Source organism: Dermacentor variabilis, chromosome 10, assembly GCF_050947875.1.
Source record: "Dermacentor variabilis isolate Ectoservices chromosome 10, ASM5094787v1, whole genome shotgun sequence".
Lineage (NCBI taxonomy): Eukaryota > Metazoa > Arthropoda > Arachnida > Ixodida > Ixodidae > Dermacentor > Dermacentor variabilis.
In genome coordinates this window covers 108932404-108951722 of record NC_134577.1, presented here as the reverse complement: position 1 = coordinate 108951722, position 19319 = coordinate 108932404, and the positions used below count along the sequence as shown (strand labels likewise).

The 19319-nt window shown below is 49.3% G+C and overlaps 1 pseudogene; it reads right to left on the bottom strand.

The window, feature by feature from the left end:
- Nucleotides 1-6772: 6772 nt before the first annotated feature.
- On the bottom strand, nt 6773-7617 carry LOC142559370 (uncharacterized; annotated as a pseudogene).
- Between the last annotated feature and the right edge of the window lie 11702 nt (nt 7618-19319).

Here is a 19319-nt window from a genome sequence, read left to right as displayed (position 1 = left end):
TCAATGCAGAATCGAAAACTGCTTTCTTTCTTTTCGTCTAACACCACGGGTGACGCCAGGGACTTTTCGAAGGCTGTATCACACCATCCTCGAGCATCTTCAATTGTTTTTGAATCTCTTCATGTTCGTTTCAAGCTACACGGTAGGGGGTTTGCCGAATCGGCCGCGTAGTATCATCCGTGAGGATACGGTGCTTGGTCAGTGGGGTTTGTTTGATTTTTGATGTAGTCGAAAAGCAATATTCGAACTGGTGTATCAGCTCCAATGGGCGCTGCGACTACGAAGGCGACATGGTGGAGCTGACGTCGACAGACACAGGTGACGAGGGCAGCATGGTCGTTTCTTGTAGAGCAAAACAAACGGTTATCTTGGTGATGTCATCTACGGCACCCTTCTGGATGTAATGGCGTTCGTTGCTGAAGTTCCAGATTTCCGCATGCCCATGAGTCATGTCGAGTACGCCTCTCGCAATGAAAACGCCTTGCGTGAGCAGTAGGGCAACAATTTGCTTCGCGATCACATCCCCATGGTAGGTCAGACAAGGTACAGGATCGCGGTTGAATGATCACAGGCGATTCGCAAACGCTCATCTTGCCTGTCATTGAGCGTGTCACCATACGGGCTTGCAGAAAACGTCACTGTACGTTCCGGAATGTTGATGAATGCGCCGTGATCTCGCAGAAATTCTATCCCAGAGATGAGTTCCTTGCAGCAGTCGGGGAGCATGACGAAAGTGCTAAGAAAGCTGGAATCACCGGTTTGAATTCGGGCGGTGCATTTTCCTGTTGGTGTCATTAGCTAATCCCCGGCACTTTCTATATGGGGCCCTGTCCAAGGCGTCTTCAGTTTCCTAATGTGGTTGGCCACCTCTAGCCAAGTAATCGAGAAGTCTGCGCCAGTGTCAACAAGTGTGCTGACGTAATGTCCATCCACCAGAATTCTAAGTTTGGCACGGGCAACGATGCCGGCTTGGGTATTCAACATCGTCTTATCGTCTTTGTCGGCGTGAGTATTCGTCCTCGTCATGCCGTCTTCGTCGGCGATAACATTCGTGGTCGTCATATCGTCTTCGTGGGGAGTATGGGGGGTATTTTGGGCGTCTCGGAAAAGGGCAACCTTCCTCCCGGAGGTCGCTCCCGTTAGTTTCCCCGGCGCGGACCAGGGAAGCGACATCCCTTGCTGACGTCAGTGGTGAAACTCTGGCGGTTTGTGAAAGTGTGACGCACAGATGATGGGGACTGCTCGCGAATACGGGATGACGCTGCCTGGCAGGGTGACAGCACTGTTCGGAGCGCGACGGTCATCGAAGTGTAGAGTGGCGGCTGGCGGAAGGGGCAGGCTCCAGCATCTGCATGGGGGCAGTAACGGACAATGTGACCTGTTTTGCCCCCAATGGAAGCGGAGTGGTGGACAGTCGGCTGCCCACAACAACTTGGTACGGCGAAATGAAGGCCGTCTCACAGACTCCCGTTACCACTACGGCACGGGAACGGGCCATGGCTGAAACGGCGTTACCGGCTGAGAAGGGAGAGTATGTCGGACCATGTCGGCATAGGTCCTTGGACGTGTTGCTGGACATGAGGCTGGTGAGGAGAAGACATGTTGTAACTCCTGGCGCACGACTTCGGCAACAGAGACCACCGGCGACTCTGCAGGAGGAATGCCGAGGGCTCGCAGCTATTCATGCAGGATGTCCCTAATCATGTCCTGTAAATAAGTGTGGTCAATATTGTGAGCTGAGGAGCTGATTGGCGGGTAGTTGGGTTGGTGGTCAAAGTGGCGGCATTGTTGCTGAAGCGCCCACTCGATGACAATCGCTTGTCTGATAAATTCCTCGACTGTTGTTGGCGGATTTCGTACAAGACCAACTAAGGGTGGTTCATTAACTCCCCGCTTAAGATGGCCCACTTTCTTTGCCTCAGCCATATCGGGGCCAGATCAGCGAAATAGACGAGCCATATCTTCCGCATACATGGCCACGGTTTCGTTGGGTTTCTCCACCCGAGCTTCATTAAGTTTTAGCACGTAACGTGGCCGGTCGAAGATCGAAAATGTATCGGGGTGCTGACAGCAAAAATTTCCTCACGTTTTCAAGCTCGCTTTCCTGTTCGTGTAACTTGTATGAGTGCTGTTTTCTAGCGCGAAATCGGGATGCGCGACTTTTTGTTGCTCGTTCCAGCGATTTACCAGAGCGACGCGTTTGTACTGGTCAAGACAGTCCTCGACATCTTCAAAAGCATCGCCGTGAAACATTTCGAGGCATCAGGGTGTTCAAGTGACCTGGGAAAGCCTTGCTGTCGTTTGTGAAGGAGGGAGAAGCGCCGATGATGTAGCCATGCTGGTGGGAGTCACAATGGGAGGAAAGTCGGGGCTCCCGTCGAGCGGGCGCAGACTGAAACGGTGAACTGAAATATTTACAAGAGCTGGAGCATCGGAGCTGGGTGTAAGGCTCCGACTATGGGTGGCCCGCATGCGGATGCAGGCTCCAGAATCTCCACTAGTGTCGCAAACAATAAAGAAAGGGGTCGCCGAGCAGGATGCACAGCAGCAGGTCACCATTTTAATCATGAACACAACCACAGCTTTTTCTTTCTCACTGCGTCTTGACAAATATACCCATGAACACTCTTGTTGTCCCGTTCTTCAACGGGGTACAGGCACGGCAATATAGATCGAATTGTTTCGAGTTGTTTTATGTAGGATTTCAAATATGGCCTCCGAATGGCACAACCGGGTTCCAAAATGGGCCACATTGGAGTTTTTTTAACCAACAGATTTGCTTCCACTGTGAGGTTTGGGCTGAACGCAGGAAGACTCGCATAGCAGGGTAACGGTTTAATGTGGGTTAAGGTTAGATTTAACACACTCCAGCGGCAATGGCTTGACTGACTCGCCCATCGCGGGCAAACAGCAAAAACAAGCGAGGCTCCCGGAAACGGGAACAATACAGGGTAGGTGACGATGTCGGTGCGGCTACTTGTTGCGCAGGTCACGTTGCGCCATCTGTAGCAGCCCACACAAACTGGACCAAGCACCATCACGTCAGTCACATTCCACCCCCGTCCGTATGACGAAGTCCCTTGGTCTAACTTGGCGTCCATATAGTCACTCAAGCACGAAGTCTCGCAAGTGACGGGGAAGGTGGCGCACACGCTGTTGGCGCTGAGGCTGTGTTTGGTGAATGGCAGTATCATCATCAGGGACTGTAGTGGCGGATGTTTCCCCTTCAAGGCTGGACGAAAGGTGTGCCACAGGAGATTACGGAGGCACATACAACTTGATTTGCGAAACATGCACAGTCCTTGGCTGGTTAAGCAGGCGAGCTGTCCTTCCTGACACATGCAAAGCCTTGAATATGGATGCAGTCAACTGCTCAATCTGACGGTAGAGCCCTCTGAAGCGCGGTGCCATTTTCTCGTGGGGCGCTGGCGCTTGACGTTTGATCCATACTAGGTTACCTACTGTGAAGCTATGAGAGCGATGGGTACTGTCATAGTGGCGTTTGCGGGAGGCTTGAGCTGCTTGTGAATTGGCAGATGCCTCTGAACGTTGCGCTGTTACATCAAGGACGCGCTCAACAAGGCCGGTTTGTTGGAGCAACCGTTGTTGCTGGAGAGGAACCTTAGGCACGCAGCTGAAGAGTAACTGAAATGGCGAAAAGCTGGTGCTCGAATTCACCGAAGTGTTAACCGCAAAGGCTGCTTCATGGAGCTTTGCAGGCCATGATAAAGGTTCCAAAGCACACATTTTCCGTAATACTGTAAGTAATGTTCCATTGCTTCGTTCAACGAGGCCATTCCCTTCAGGTGTGTAGGCTGTTGAATAGTGCAGCTCAACGTTTGTAAATGCATGAACCGCTTGAACTCTGCCGACTCAAAGGCCGACTCATGGTCTGAGAGACAGTGGTCTGGTGCACCATAGCAATAAAATACTTTATGCAAAGTCGGAATAAGCTCGCGTGCCGAGGTTGACGGAACGGCTCCTGGAGCAATAAAGCGAGTTGCAAAATCAATCACGTTCAGTATGTACCGTGATGAGTTGCTGGGAGGCATAGTTATGTGGTCGATAGCACTGCTCGAGAATGGAACATCTGAAGCTGGCATTTTGCCAAGAAAACCAGCACTTCTTGAGGTTGGACGGTTATACTGCTGGCAGCATTGGCAGGATGACACGTAGCTCTTGACTGCCTTTTTCATATCTGGCCACCAGTAGCGGTCTTGCACTTTGTGTAAAGTCCGCTTGACGTCGAAGTCACCTGCACCATCACACCATCATGTAGTGCCTGGAGAATGGCGGGACGCAATGACGATGGCGCTACAACAGCATATGTTCCTGAAGGTGTCCGATGATATAGCACGTTGTCGATTAGGTTGAACTCGGCCGGGGCATCTCCATTAGCAAGGCTTTGAAGAATTGCACTGCATTCGGGGTCTTTTTCTTGAGCGGTAACCAGTGCTTGAGCGGAGTGCGTGACTGCACACGAAAGTCTAGACAAATGGTCAGCTACAACATTCTGCCGTCCAGGCAAATGTCTGACCGAGAAGTCAAATTCAACCAAGTCCATGAGCATGGAAATAAATCTGCGAGATGGTTTCACACACTTCGTCAAGCAAGCAACAGTCCAGTTATCTGTAACTAGGACGAACTTGATTCCGATTAGATACTGACGAAATTTCACTGTTATTGCCCAATGTACTGCGATGCCTTCCCACACGTTACTGTGAAGCTTGCGTTCGTCTAGCGTCAGGGATCGGCTAGCATAGGCAATAACACGTTCTTTGCCATCCTGAAATTGTGACAACACTGCTCCTATGGCTTCACCAGAAGCATCAGTGGTTACTGTTGTTGCTGCGTATTGTTTGAAATGAGCAAGTAGTGGTGGCTTGTAAGGCACTTTCGCATTCTGGGCACCACAGAAATGTGGACGACTTGACAAGGGCTTGAAGAGGGGCTACCACTTTAGCGAAGCCCTTGATGAATCTACGGTAAAAGCTGGCTGTCTGTATCAAGGAAAGGACTTCCTTTTGGTTTAGGGGAGTTGCGATCCGGTATATGGCAGCTGCTCTTTCTGGATCCGGGCGGTGGCCTTCGCTTGAAATGATGAACCCAAGAAATTTGATGCAAGCGAGACCGAAGGGACATTTCTCAAGTGAGGCCTTAAGTCCACTGGTATGCAGCAACTGCAGGGCCTCTTCAATCAAGTCTGCAAATGTGGCGAATGACTCTGCATAGATAAGGATGTCATCGAGATATACTCGTATGCCGCATTTATCCGGGCGAGGCTGAAGGTCTTGGAATACCAGTTGCATGGCTCGCTGAAATGTGGACGGCGCATTCTTTAATCCGAATGGCATTCGGGTCCACATGTAAGTTCCATGGTGGGTGATGAATGCGGTTTTCTCATAGTCCTGGGGTCTCAGGCTGACTTGCCAGTAGGCGCACTTAATGTCCACTGTGGCGAAGTAGGTGCCGCCAGCAATGTCCTGAATGATGTCATCCACCAGAGGTAGGGGGTGCACAACCTTGATCGTACGTTCATTAGGTGGATTTAATTCACACACAAGCGTTTCTTTCCACTGCCAGGCACCACAACGACTGGGAAAACCCACGGGCCAGATGCAGGGAGGATGATATTTTGAGCAAGAAACTTTTTAATTTGCCTTTCGAGGAATTGCCTGTCTTCTAGCGTATATCTGTAAGGGCTGCGGCTGTACGGCACAGTATTGGGCAGCAAATCAATGCGATGTTGAGTGTCGGTAAAATGACCAATGTCAGCTTCATGGCGAGAAAAGACGGCATTGTTCTTGGCCAGTATGTTAGCAATGACAGACTGCTGTTCAGGGGAGAGCTGGCTGCCTAGGCTGGCTGGTGGAAGTTCTGGGTGGATGGTCACAGGCACCGTAGTGCAGACTTGTAGTGCGGCAGTGCTGCTTTCTAGCGGCAGTGTCTTCGCCGCCAAAACTTGCCAGTGAGGTTCTTCTGGCGAAGGTAAGGGTTCTCACTGTAGACAGTCTTGTGACGTTGCTTCTGCCAGCGCAAAAAGTGTTGAGCGGGCTAAAATGACGGCATTGGCCATTCGCGGGACCACACGCTGAGTGGCTAGACGCGTTACACCCGTGGCGGGATGTTGTAGCTGAGTGGGCTCTGGTGGCTGGAAGATCAAGCGGGCTCGCGCTGCCAAAAACCAGTCTTCACCCAGAATAAGGGGCAGGACGTTGTTCTCCAAAACTGCTGCCTCAACCACACCAGTGATAGGGCCAAAAGTTATCTTAAGGAGGTCGGACCCAACTGGTAGCGCTGTACCGCCTCCAACGACGGCAAGAGGGAAATTAGTCCATGGCAAGATAATTGCGGAAGGTAGGATGGCTTTAGAAATTAATGTCACGTTCGAGCCAGAGTCCGGGTATGCTTCTTGTTCTCCGACTCCTGCAATGACCGCCGTGACAAATGGACATTGATGTTGGGAGCCTTCAAGTTTTTCAGGCATACTGTGAAAGGCCCGTGGCTGTTGGGCATCAGGGATGGTTGACGGTGGTGCCCTGTTGCTACGCGAGGGGCATGCCGACGCCAAATGCCCTAACTCCTTGCACTTGTAACAGGTTGCTTGTGCGATGTCTTGGCCGCTCCGGAATGCTGGAGCCCCATACTGTGCAGAAATGGCTTCGTATCTTCGTTCCTGTTGTTCCTTCGGCAACTCGGAAATGCGCTGTCTTGGCTGTGCTGTTGTAGCTGTTGGCTGGAAGTTATATTGCTGATGTTCTGAATTGCCACTTTAAGATGAATGAGGGGGTGGCTTCTGTGGAACCACCGGTTGCTTTACGCTTGCCCTGTCAAGGGCACGTTGATTGTACTTGTCTAGGCTTGTGCACGTGGACATGAAGTCACGCACTGTTATCGGCCTGTTAGCCGCCATGGCCGCAATGACATGTGGTTCTTGAAGACCTTGTAGCAGGTAATCAATCTTCTTGGCATCCGTAAGGGTGACGGGGCAGCTTTCAACCACACGCAGCTTTGCGTAAGCGTACTCTTGTAGGCTCTCGACTGGGCCCTGTCTGATCTTTATGACGCATTCCTGCCATTCGATGAGGGTCAGCTCCGATAAAAACGTTTCCTTCAGGGCGGCGCTCCATGTTTCCCAGGTTGAATGGTGATTTCCAAAACGAGGTGCCAATTACGAGCTGTGCCTTTCAGTTTACTTGCGGCAATGAGGCGGGTGGTGGCGTCGTCCCATGCGGCAAGATGCTGCACCCGGCGGACGTCATTGAGCCAGACATTTTGTGCTGGAGACTGATCGAAGTAAGCAATCGATGACGATAGGTCTGGCAGTGTGGTAACTGTAGTCGACGGGCGTGGCAGCTGCTGAAACAGAAGTGCCAGACTTTCGAGCGTCGCGGTATCAATGGTCAAACCTGAGTTGCCGGCGGTACCCGCCCTCTCCACGCTTGACCGTGGCGTTGCCGCGCGGCGTTGGTGAATGTCGGCTTCGAGGCGCTGAATGAGCTCTTCCTTAGAGCCGGTGATCTCTAACTCGCGTCGGGCCAATTCATCGCGGATAAGGTCGACTCCGAGCCGCGACATGGTCGTTGAGTCAAGCTCCTCCCAAATAATTCCTGGCATGATGCACCGCAAAGTGAGGCTGGGCGCACGGGAGACTAGGCGAGTGAGCGCTAAGCCACAAGTTATGCGCGCGATTCAAGTTAGTTCCGGGCTAGTGGCGAACATTCACGGCACTCTTCATCTGACGGCCGTGCTTTGCTTCTGATGCGGACTGAACACAGACGAGCGGTAAAACGGCAGAAGTATCTTCAGGCGTGAGTCTTCGGCGGCGTGAGGGCGCGACAACAATGAAGAATGCGGCTGAAGAGGCGTACTGACCGTCGTTCTTGCACTGCCGTGGCTGAATGGCTTGGCAGAGGTTCGTGTCGACTGCGCCAGATGTGAGGCTTGGGCTCAATGCAGGAAGACTCGCATAGTAGGATAACGGTTTAATGCGGGTTAAGGTTACATTTACCACACTCCAGCGGCAATGGCTTGACTGACTCGTCCATCGCAGGCAAACAGCAAAAACAAGCGAGACTCCCGGAAACGGAAACAGGACAAGGTAGGTGACCATGTCGGTGCGGCTACTTCATGCGCAGGTCACGTTGCGCCATCTGTAGCAGCCCACACCAACTGGGCCAAGCACCATGCCGTCACTCACACCACACGGGCTGAACGCACTATTAAACATTACTTTAGTTTTCTGCAGATTAATTTTTAGACGCACTCTTCTGCTTTGCCTTTCCAGGTCAGTGAGCATGCATTGCAATTGGTCCCCTGAGTTACTAAGAAAGGCAATATCATCAGCGAATAGCAAGGTACGAAGGTATTCTCCATTATTTTTATCCACAATTCTTCCCAATCCAAATCTCTGAATAGCTCCTGTAAACACGCTGTGAAGAGCATTAGAGAGATCGTAACTCCCTGCCTGACGCCTTTCTTTATTGGGATTTCGTTGCTTTCTTTATGGAAGACTACGGTGCCTGTGGAGTCACTGTAGATATCTTTCAGTATTTTTGCATACGGCTCATCTACACCCTAATTCCGTAATACCTCCATGACTGCTGTGGTTTTGGCAGAATCAAACGCTTTCTCGTACTGAATGAAAGCTATATATAGGGGTTGGTTATATTCCGCACATTTCTCCATCACCTGATAGTGTGAATATGGTCTATGATAGTGTGAATATGGAATATAGCCTTTACGGAATCCTGCCTGATATTTTGCTTGAGAGAAGTCTAAGGTGTTCCTGATTCTATTTGCAATTACCTTAGTAAATAGTTTGTAGGCAACGGACAGTAAGCTGATCGGTCTATAATTTTTCAAGTCTCTGGCGTCCCCTTTCTTATGGATTAGGATTATGTTAGCGTTCTTCCAAGATTCCGGTACGCTCGAGGTCATGATGCATTGCGTATACAGGGTGGTGAGTTTTCTAGAACAATCTGCCCAGCATCCTTCAACAAATCTGCTGTTACCTGATCCTCCCCAGCTGCTTTCCGCCTTTTCTTAGCTCCCAAGGCTTTATTTACTTCTTCCGGCGTTACTTGTGGGATTTCGAATTCCTCTAGACTATTCTCTCTTCCATTATTGTTGTGGGGGCCACTGGTACGGTACAAATTTCTATAGAACTCCTGAGCCACTTGAACTTTCTCATCCGCATTAGTAATGATATTGCCGGCTTCGTCTCTTAATGCATACATCTGATTCTTGACAATTGCTAGTCTTTTCATCACTGCATTTAGGCTTCCTAAATTCCTGAGAGCATGTTCAATTCTGTCCATATTATACTTCCTTGTGTCAGCTGTCTTACTCTTGTTGATTAACTTCGAAGGTTCTGCCTATTCTACCTGTAGAGTTAGAGGCATCACCATCAGATCTTTCGTCTACTGCGGTAGCTTACTGGTATCCTGTCTTAACGGAGTTACGACCGACTTCTATTGCGCACTCATTAATCATGCCCACAAGATTGTTGTTCATTGCTTCAACACTAAGGTCCTCTTCTTGAGTTAAAGCCGAATACCTGTTCTGTAGCTTGATCTGGAATTGCTCTATTTTCCCTCTTACCACTAACTGATTGATCGGCTTCTTATGAACCAGTTTCTTCCGTTCCCTCCTGAGGTCTAGGCTAATTTGAATTCTTATCATCCTATGGTCACTGCAGCTCACCTTGCCGAGCACGTCCACATCTTGTATGAAGCCAGGGTTAGCGCAGAGTATAAAGTCTATTTCATTTCTAGTCTCGCCGTTCCGGCTCCTCCACGTCCACTTTCAGCTATCCCGCTTGTGAAAGAAGGTATTCATTATCCGCATTTTATTCTGTTCCGCAAAGTCTACTAATCGCTCTCCCCTGCCTATGCCATATTCCCCCACTGACTTTTCTCCAGCCTGCTTCTTGCCTACATTGGCATTGAAGTCGCCCATCAGTATGGTGTACTTTGTTTTCACTGTACATATCGCTGATTCCACGTCTCCATAGAAGCTTTCGACTTTCTGGTCATCATGAATATGTAGGGGTGTAGACCTGTACGACCTTCATTTTGTACCTCTTATTAGGTTACTAGTTATTAGAAATTATTTACTACTAGGTTGTTTTGAAGCGAGAATGAAGACAATCCCCACCTAAATGTCCTGGGGACAATGTCGGTGTGCCCTTACAAATACTTGACGAGACTTTTTAGCTCCGGGTCTGCTCGTTGCTGTTCAGCGAAGTCTTCCGTGCCTATTATTCCAAGGAAAGCGTCGGCATCCTCGTCATCTTGCGGTGGCGGGTCACTGGGGACACGGGACCGATAATCGCCATCACAGTGTTTCGTCCGGACTGGTAGGTTGCTGTGATGTCGTATTCTTGTACTCTGAGGCTCCACGACGCCAGCTGTTCTCATTTCGCTAGCCAAATAAGGCGTGATGGTAGCTGATGACTTTGAATGGCTTGCAATATATGTAAGTGCGAAATTTTGCTGTAACCCAAACGATAGCGAGGCATTCCATTTTGGTTGTAAAATATTTGCCTTCCGCTTTTGCCACCGATCCCCCGTTCAATTCCGTCTTGCCTCAGGAGTTAGAGGGCACCGAGGCCTAGGCTACTGGCGTCAGTGTGAATTCATGTATCGGTGCAGTCGTCAAATTCTTGGAATACGTCGGCATGCAGCGTTGCCTACTTGAACTCGACATCACATTTAGTGAATTATGTCAACGTATCAGCGATGCGTGAAAAGTCGTTAACAAAGCGCCTATAGACCACGCACATGCCAAGGAATCCACGCACTGCTGTTTTGCAGATGGGCTGTGGGAACTTTACGATGGCGGCTGTCTTCTGTCGGTTAGGTCGGAAACCAGATTTGCTGAAGAAGTGACTCATGAATAGAAGCTCAACATAAGCGAAGCGGCTTTTTTCCGGCTTCAGAGTTAGCCCTGATGACTTGATTCCCGCCAGTACTGTCGCTAGCCGCCAAAGGTGATCGTCGCAATTTCCGTCGAAGAACACGACGTCATCCAAGTAAACAAGACAGGTCTGCCACTTCAATCCTGCTAACACCGTGTCCAAGACGCGCTGAAACGTTGCAGGTGCCGAGCACAATCCGAATGCCACGACCTTGAATTCTCAGAGGCCGTCTGTCGTGATGAAGGTGGCCTTTCCTCGATCTCTCTCTTCGACCTTTATTGGCCAGTAGCCTGGCTTCAGATCCATCGACGATAAATAATTAGCATTGCAGAGCTCATCCAATGCTTGTTTATCCGTGGGAGGAGATGTAAGTTATTCTTTGTGATCTTGTCAATCAACAAAGTTCAACGCAGAAACGTAGGCTTCCGTCCTTTTTTTTTCACCAAGACAACAGGTGACGGTCACCGGCTTTTCGACGGCTGGATGTTGTCGTTGAGCAGCGTTTCGTCATCATGTTGTCTTATGGGTTCACGTTCTCGCATCGAAATTCGGTGTGGGCTCCGGCGGCGCGGTGGAGCGCACTCTTCAGTGATTGTGCGAAACTTTGCGACTGGTGTTTGTCTAATCCTCCATGGCGTCGAAAAAAGGTCTTTGTATTGTCGGAGCAGACTTCTCAGCTGTTGCTGCTTAATCATGGGGAGACTTCGATTTACGTTGAAGTCTGATTCGGGAACTAAGGCCACTCGATGTATGTGATCGTCGCGCCCTTGTTGGTGTGCTTGAACTCGTAACTGAAAAGGCCAACAGAACTTTCCTGTTTCCTCCGTGCAGTCGAGTGATCCCTCTTGCGGCACAAATTTTACGGTCGAGTAACAGACGTTGGTCACCCTCTATGTCTCCAGGTGTTTTGGTGGATATGAAAACGCTAGAGCGGGCCGGGATGCTGACGAGTTTTGAGCACACTCAAGGCATGGTGACTATGTGAGCATTCTGGCGGTATCACTTGGTCTTCCGATAGCGTTATCGACTTTGACTTTAGGTCCGTGATTGGGCCATGTTGGTTCAGAAAGCATTGTTGAAGCATGACGAAGGGGGCAATGTAGGGGCAGTGATTAACGGTAACTGTAGCCGTGCAGATTCGAGATGGTGTCATCAGGTGTCCCACAGTTCGCCGTATTTGAGGACCTTCCCATGCCGTCCTATCTTGCTTCCACTGGGAGGCAAGGGGTCCACTCATGACGGAGTAATCAACTCCTGTGTCCACTAAGGCGGTGGCTTCATGTCCATTAAGAAGCACGTTGATGTCGGTGGTTCTTTGTCTTGAGTTTCAGTTAGGTGTGGGTTTCGCGTCACGGCTGCGTCTTGTTGATCTGAAGCTGGAACTTCGCGTTGTCAGGTAGTCTTTCGTTGGTGTAGTCTTTGCTTCCAGGCTTTCACGGGATGGCGCAGTATTGTTGATACATCGTCGAGAAAGATTTCGGTGTCATCATCAGCGGCGGACGATGTTCGTCAGTTCAACGAATAGCAACCACAGCTACATCGGTTGCTGCTTTTAGTTTTCCGGATGTTGGCTCACATACTGACACCGGGCTGAGCCAGTGTATCGCTGGCGCTGCGGCGACAGGTAGCGGCTTGGCTTCACTTAGTGGCCGCGAGGTAGTCGGCGATATCGCGAGGACGGTCGGCAAAGTGTGGTCGCGGTGCGTTACCAGCGAAACATCGCAGTCCCATCTTCCGATATGGGCATTGGCGACAGACGTGACCCGCTTCTCCACAGTCGTAACAGCGGGAGGTAGTCAGCAGCGCGCCAACCGTCTGTTTTAATTTGTAGTTTCACTGGAAAACGGGTAGGCGAGCTGGTGGCGGCGGCGGCCGCGGCGGATGGCGGAACTGCACCGTTACAGGGCCCTGGCGTAGGCGCGGAGTGTTATTTTGATGGCGGACTACAGCGGCGTTAGTCATCGCTTCGGGCTGAGCATGTGGTGAATTCGGCTCTGATTGTCTCGCATAGGTCGGTGGTGCCCAATGATTGAACTTCGGCGCAGTGTGCTGGAGTTACGCTGCGGTTGAATTGCCAGTACGGCATTTCTAGAGTTTTCTCGATGCTTGTGGCCTTATGAAGAAACTCTTCGACGGTCTTCGGTGGATTTCGTATAATCCCGGCAAAAAGTTGTTGCTCGACGCCAAGCAAGAGTCCTCGAAGATTTCGGGGTAGGCGTGGCGGAACAGGCGCGTCACCTCCTCGGTGAAAATCGCTATGTTTTCGTTGGGTATTTGTACTCGGCCTTCTAGTACAGCTTCGGCCCTTTGCTTGCACACGACGCTCGTAATGGTACCAGGAAGCGGCTATGGAAGAGGTAACACGTTGTCAGTGTCGACTCCCGGTTCTCAAACCACGTTCTAGCGGCGTCTTCTAAGGCGAGGTGTACATGCCACAGGTTGTCCTTGGAGTCCTAGTTGTTGAAAGTTCCGATTCGTTCATACGTCTCAAGCCAAGTTTCTGGGCCTTCAGACGATGATTCATCGAAGGTTGGGGGCTCTGGAGGATGTTGCAGCAGATAGGAGGAGGCTCAGTCCGCCATTGGGGTCACTGACTTGCACTTTATCCCTTTGGTCTTCTCGGGATGAGGTCCGTGTACAGGTAGCAGTACTTGCTGCCTTCGGCAAGCTCTCTGGTCCTCGGTGACATTGGTGTTGTCGTCGGGTTTCGGGTTTGGATCGTGGATTTGCGGGGGCGTTTTGTACATGAAAGCACTTGCACCTCCACCAGGTGTCAAGCGGTAGTAACTGTGACGAACACAGTAGCAAAACTCTAAATGAAGAAATTATATCTTTATTGAGGGAGCTTGAATCCACAAAAGCAAGTTACACCTAAAGCACCACGATAGCGGGTAACGAAGTTGGTGATAGTCGGAGATCTCATCAGCGCGTTAAGCGTGTCGGTTGTTATACATCAATCATCGAATGTTCCAGAGTAATCGCTGGGACCCGTGTGTCTTCCACTTATAAACTCCTTAAGAAACTGCTTTCAGAAATTTAATCGTCTGTTGCGTATTTGCTAACCCACTACTGGCTACAAACACATTATATGAACATATGCTGTATACACATTTATTTTACACTTTTCTTGTCTGTATTTGCCCAAAGTATTGCTTTTACTCTCTATCTACCATTGCCTTCCTTATTTTTCTTTTCTTACAGAGTTTAGGTTTTTTGTTGCATGACATATATTTGACTTGTACTTAGCATGTTATAAGCACATTTTTGTTTTTAATTATCTGCTACGTTAGCATCGTGTTCATCGATATATATCATTCCTATCTTTCCTTAATGTCTCAATTACTAAATTTTTATATACTGATAGAGGGCAATTATTTCATTTGCTTGTTTGATTTGAACTTCAGTAATTGTAAGCGCCTTGCATATATATAGTTATCTACTTCACTAACTTCGAGTAATTTGATGTCTGTCGCAGCTATGTTGCTATAGTGTATTAATTACTATATTGTTAAATTACTAACAGGAGGTCCCCTTGGCACTTCTTGTAACTCCGAGACCTCCTCTTGTACTAATGATGAGCGATGAAATAAAAAAAACTGTTCTACGATATTCGCGTAGCGCGATAAAGTCAGTTTACACAAGGTTCAGTGACCACAGATAGCGGAGAGAACCATCGATAACTTTCAAGAAACTTCCGATACATGCAAGCGCGTCCTGTGCTGTGCAATAACATTTGCTGGGTGGTGAATCTTGGTCACCCCATAAAGATAAACAGGTACAGTGTCAACTTTTTCACCAAATAAAGCCATCTAACTTGCAACTGGAACGCACTTGCGCATCCCAACGACTTTATAATAATTTCTGCTTCACTCGCATTTGTGAGAACACAAACGCATTCAATTTCGCGGCTTTACCTCGAGCAATTCGATTATGGAATTCGCTTCCTAACAGCACTGTCGTGCAAATGAGCAAAGATACTGCTACGCGAAGGAAGAGTCAGTAGGACGAGCAACTATTTACAAGTTATGTTTACAACAACCGTTGCCGCGCAGACTGGTTAGATTCACAACACGAGCCGAGTTCGTTCTTCCTCCTCTTTTCTGGAGCGAAGGCGCCCACGTGCCTCACTCAAACAAAAACAACACCACACGCGTGTAGCACTGTCCTCCGGTGACAGAAGCGGCGTCTCGGAGTGCCTAAATGTCATCATTGCGAGGGTGATACTGCTTCAATCGTGTACCGTCCACGATATCACTGGAATGAAAAGCAGATAAGGCGTCAGAGGCGATCTCGTAGGTTACGGGAGTCACGGCACAAATAACTTGGTATGGGTCTGTGTAGCGAGACAGCTCTTTTTGTGACAGGCCGTCCTGACACGACGGAAAACTTAGAAGCACCAAAGAACCACGCGGGAACTGGACGTCTCGGTGTGGCCGGTCGTACAAACGCCTTTGACTCTCTTCGGATTTCAGAAGGTGGTCACGGGTAATCTCCTTTGCGTGGGCACTGCGGGCGGTGGCGTTAAGTGCATATTCACTGCTCGGCGCCGCGTGAACAGGGAGGGTTTTGTCGGGAGGCAGTGCTGGTTCTCGGCCAGAAAGAAGGAAAAATGGAGAATAACCGGCTGTGCCGGGGCGCCAAGAATTATAAGCAAATGTAACAAATTGTAGTGAGAGGTCCCAGTCAGTGTGGTCTGAAGAGACATATTTCGCGAGCTTGTCTGTGAGAGTGCGATTGAGACTCTCCGTGAGGCCATTTGTTTGCGGATGGTATGACGTGGATAGCTTGTGCCTCGTGGCACAGGACTGCAGGATGTCCGCGATAACTTTTGGTAGGAATTCCCGGTCACGGTCTGTGAGAAGTTGTCGTGGAGCTCCATATAATAAAATCACGTCGTGTAGAAGAAAATCGGCGACATCTGTGGCGCAGCTTCCAAGAAGCGCTCGGGTTATCGCGTAGCGCGTGGCGTAATCCATGGTAACAGCGATCCACCTGTTCCCTGGGCCGAGTTAGTTCTTCCTCCTCTTTTCTGGAGTGATGGCGCCTACGCACCTCGTTGAAACAAACAAATACCACACGCGTGTAGCAATACATTCAGACAACTACGGAACACACAGAGTTCATCATAACAAATACATCTATCTGTACATATATTACGTTATTAGTACGTGTCATATATGTGCCATCTCTGTCTATCTCTTTTCAAAGCGCCGTTCTCTATGCTAGGATAAGTTTCTCTCTTTCTCTGGCCATTCTTATTCTTTCTATTTCTTGTTTCAATTTTGTTGTTTGTTCCCTGTGCTCACGCTATGTGCGTTGTTGTGCGAGAGTGATTCACGCCTTTTTATATGACATTGAACTGTAATTTTCACTGCTTTCCTGGCAACTCTTTGTGTTGGTTCACTGTTTTTATTTGTAACACTGTTTTGCATGCAAGACATGATTTTAAAGAATTTAACTCCCAAATATGTGTTATTTCCTGTCATTTGTTTGTCGCGTTGCAGCCGCCGTGTCTGAGCCAGATGGCCTGTCGCTCGAAATGACGCTACATCGCACAAGATGTGCGCTGCAATGTTCCATGATGTCCTTCGCTTATATCCCTCAACTCTGCGAAACCTGTCACCATGACATGTCAAAAAGAGGTTATATGCAATATTTACACAATGACAGCGACTGGTGCAACAAAAAGATGGTACGTTTCTCTTCTTGGTGGTGTTTCCTTAAAACATAGTAGGTCGGGCACAGCTTGTCTTCCTTCTCGTCTGCTTAAAAATCAGTTCTTCGTCAACAGAAAAGGTGGCTCCTCAAAACATTCTTTATACCGTGTGCGAGAACTAGCATTCAAATTACCAGTACCATATTTGTCTACAAGAATAACTGCTACGGTTGCGGAAAATAGTGTGCTAGCTAGGAGGTTTTTATTGCCGTCGAAGCCCTATCATGCCTACACTAAATCTTTGCTCGTGCAATAAATTAGTTTTTTTAGTGTTCCAAATCACAATAGTCGAAAACGACACTACCAGTGCTCCGGGAGAGTAGACTCACACCTACAGCGCGATACCAATTGGATGGCAGGAATAGGACGGCACCAATAGGCCTCTGCAACATGTTACCAACACCAACAAGCCAACACCACCATAACTATACAAAAAGCCGATAAAAATAAACCCACACCAACAAACCGGCTGAAACAAACCTACACGATGAGGCCAAAATTACGTATTTTTGCACACTTCTAGGGTGCTTTAATCTAAAAATTGTTGTTCTACCATACTTACCTTAACATTTTGTCTTCATATTACCGTATTTTGAGCTAATCAGTTCTTACGCGATCCTGCAGATGGTATACAAGCCAGCGATTTGAATGAATGCACATCATCGATACTGGACCTGAGCGTACATACTCATCGTTTCGTCTGAAGCTGCTGTAGCATTTATTGTAGCGAAGGACTTTGGGCAGTAAGCGTTAGTGACTAGAACGAGAGATCAGCGACGGTAGTACAGCCAAACGAGCACCAAAACAAGTTTTTTGTCTCTTGTCGTCGTTCTCTTTCTCCTTAGCCTCAGCCCCACTGCTCCCTATTTTACTGTACAGTTATCTCCCCCGCGGAAAAACAAGCCGTCCCGGTGACCTACTGGTAGGTCGACAACGGCTTGACATGCTGAAAATGCACAATTTTGCGTTCTCGACGGCGATGATCCAAAGGTAGCTCGAGGGGTTCCGCGATATAGTTGACTGGAGACGTTTGGCTGATCAAGCGGTATGGGCCCTGGTACTTCCACACGAGATTTGGTGACAGTCCAGGGGTAGGGGCTGGAACCCACAGCCACATTAGTCAGCCAGGAACATAAAATACAGGAGCATGGGAAGTTCATCCATGGTGCTTCTACCGTGGCTGGCCTTCTGACGTAAATATACGGGATAGCTTGCGACACTCTTCTGCGTGTGCAGCAGCTTCGGGTAAGGTAGCGGTCTCCTTGCTGTCAGGGTGGTGCGGGAGAGTAGTATCCATTGTGGAAAAAGGTTTGCGTGCGTACAGGAGAAAGAAGGGAGAAAATCCCGTGGTAGTCTGCGTGGCGTTATTGTATGCGTACGTCAGAAATGGTAGAACAGGGTCCCATTTGCTTTGGTCGTATGCAACGTCCATGGCCAGCATGTCACCAGCAGTGCGATTAAAGCGCTCGGTCATGCTAACATTTTGCGGATGATACGCAATAGTGGTGCGATGAATGATGCGGCATTCTTTTAGGAGAGCCTCGATGACGTCTGGAGAAGACGCGGCCTCTGAGACTGAGTAATTCCCTGGGAGCTCTGTTTCGAAGGAGGATGTGGCGTAGAAGAAAAGCGGCGACGTCACGTGCAGAAGCGCTGAACAAAGGGGGAGTTTCCGCATAGCGCGTAAGATGGTCGATGGCACGATTACCCTGCGATTTCCATCTGATGTGGTTGGCAGAGGTCCATAAATGTCGATGCCTACTCGATGAAAAGCACGTTCAGGGCAAGGCAAATGCTGCAACGGGGTGGTTGAACGACGAGGGGGATCGTTGCGGCTTTGTACACAGGAGCGGACATAATGTCGGATGAATCGACACAACCCCCGCCAGTAGTATCGAAGGCATATATCTTCAGTACACCTGCATGCGCGCACTGGCGATCGCCTTGGAACGCTGCATAAATATCTGAACGCAGATGCCGAGTGATGACAAGCAACCATCTGCAGCCGTCCGGGAGGTAGTTCCGACGGCACAAGAGCCCGTCACGAATGGAGAAGTGATGTGCTTGGCGATGTAATGCGCGATGTGCGTGTCGATGGGTTGGACAAGAAATTCAGCATGGACAGAATCCATGGGTCTTCCTTCTGATCCTGGAGAATTTACATGGCAGCAAGGGAAGACTCGGACAACGAATCCTTCAGGGAGCTAACCTCGTCTGTTAGTGGCGAACGAGACTAGGCATCCGCATCCGAGTGTTTTCGGCCATAACGGTACAGCACACGAACGTACTGCTGCAGTCGAAGGGCCCATCGAGCAAAACGGCCGGATGGTTATTTAAGGACGACAGCCAGCACAGCGAATAGTGATCAGTTATCACATCAAATGGGCGGCCAAAGAGATAAGGATCGAAGTTTGTTATGACCCTAATTATAGTGAGGCATTCTTTTTCTGTTACAGAACAGTTTGATTCACGTTTAGTGAGTGCGCGACTGGCGAAGGCCACGACGTACTCATCGAAACCAGCCTTTCTCTGAGCGAGAACGGAACCAAGGCCGACGCCACTGGCATCCGTGTGTATATCAGTTGAAGTGCTTGGGCCGAAATGGCGCAGGATTGGGGGTGACGTCAAGAGACGGCGCAGCTTTGTGACTGCGGCCTTAAAATCCGGTGACCAGGTCGAAAG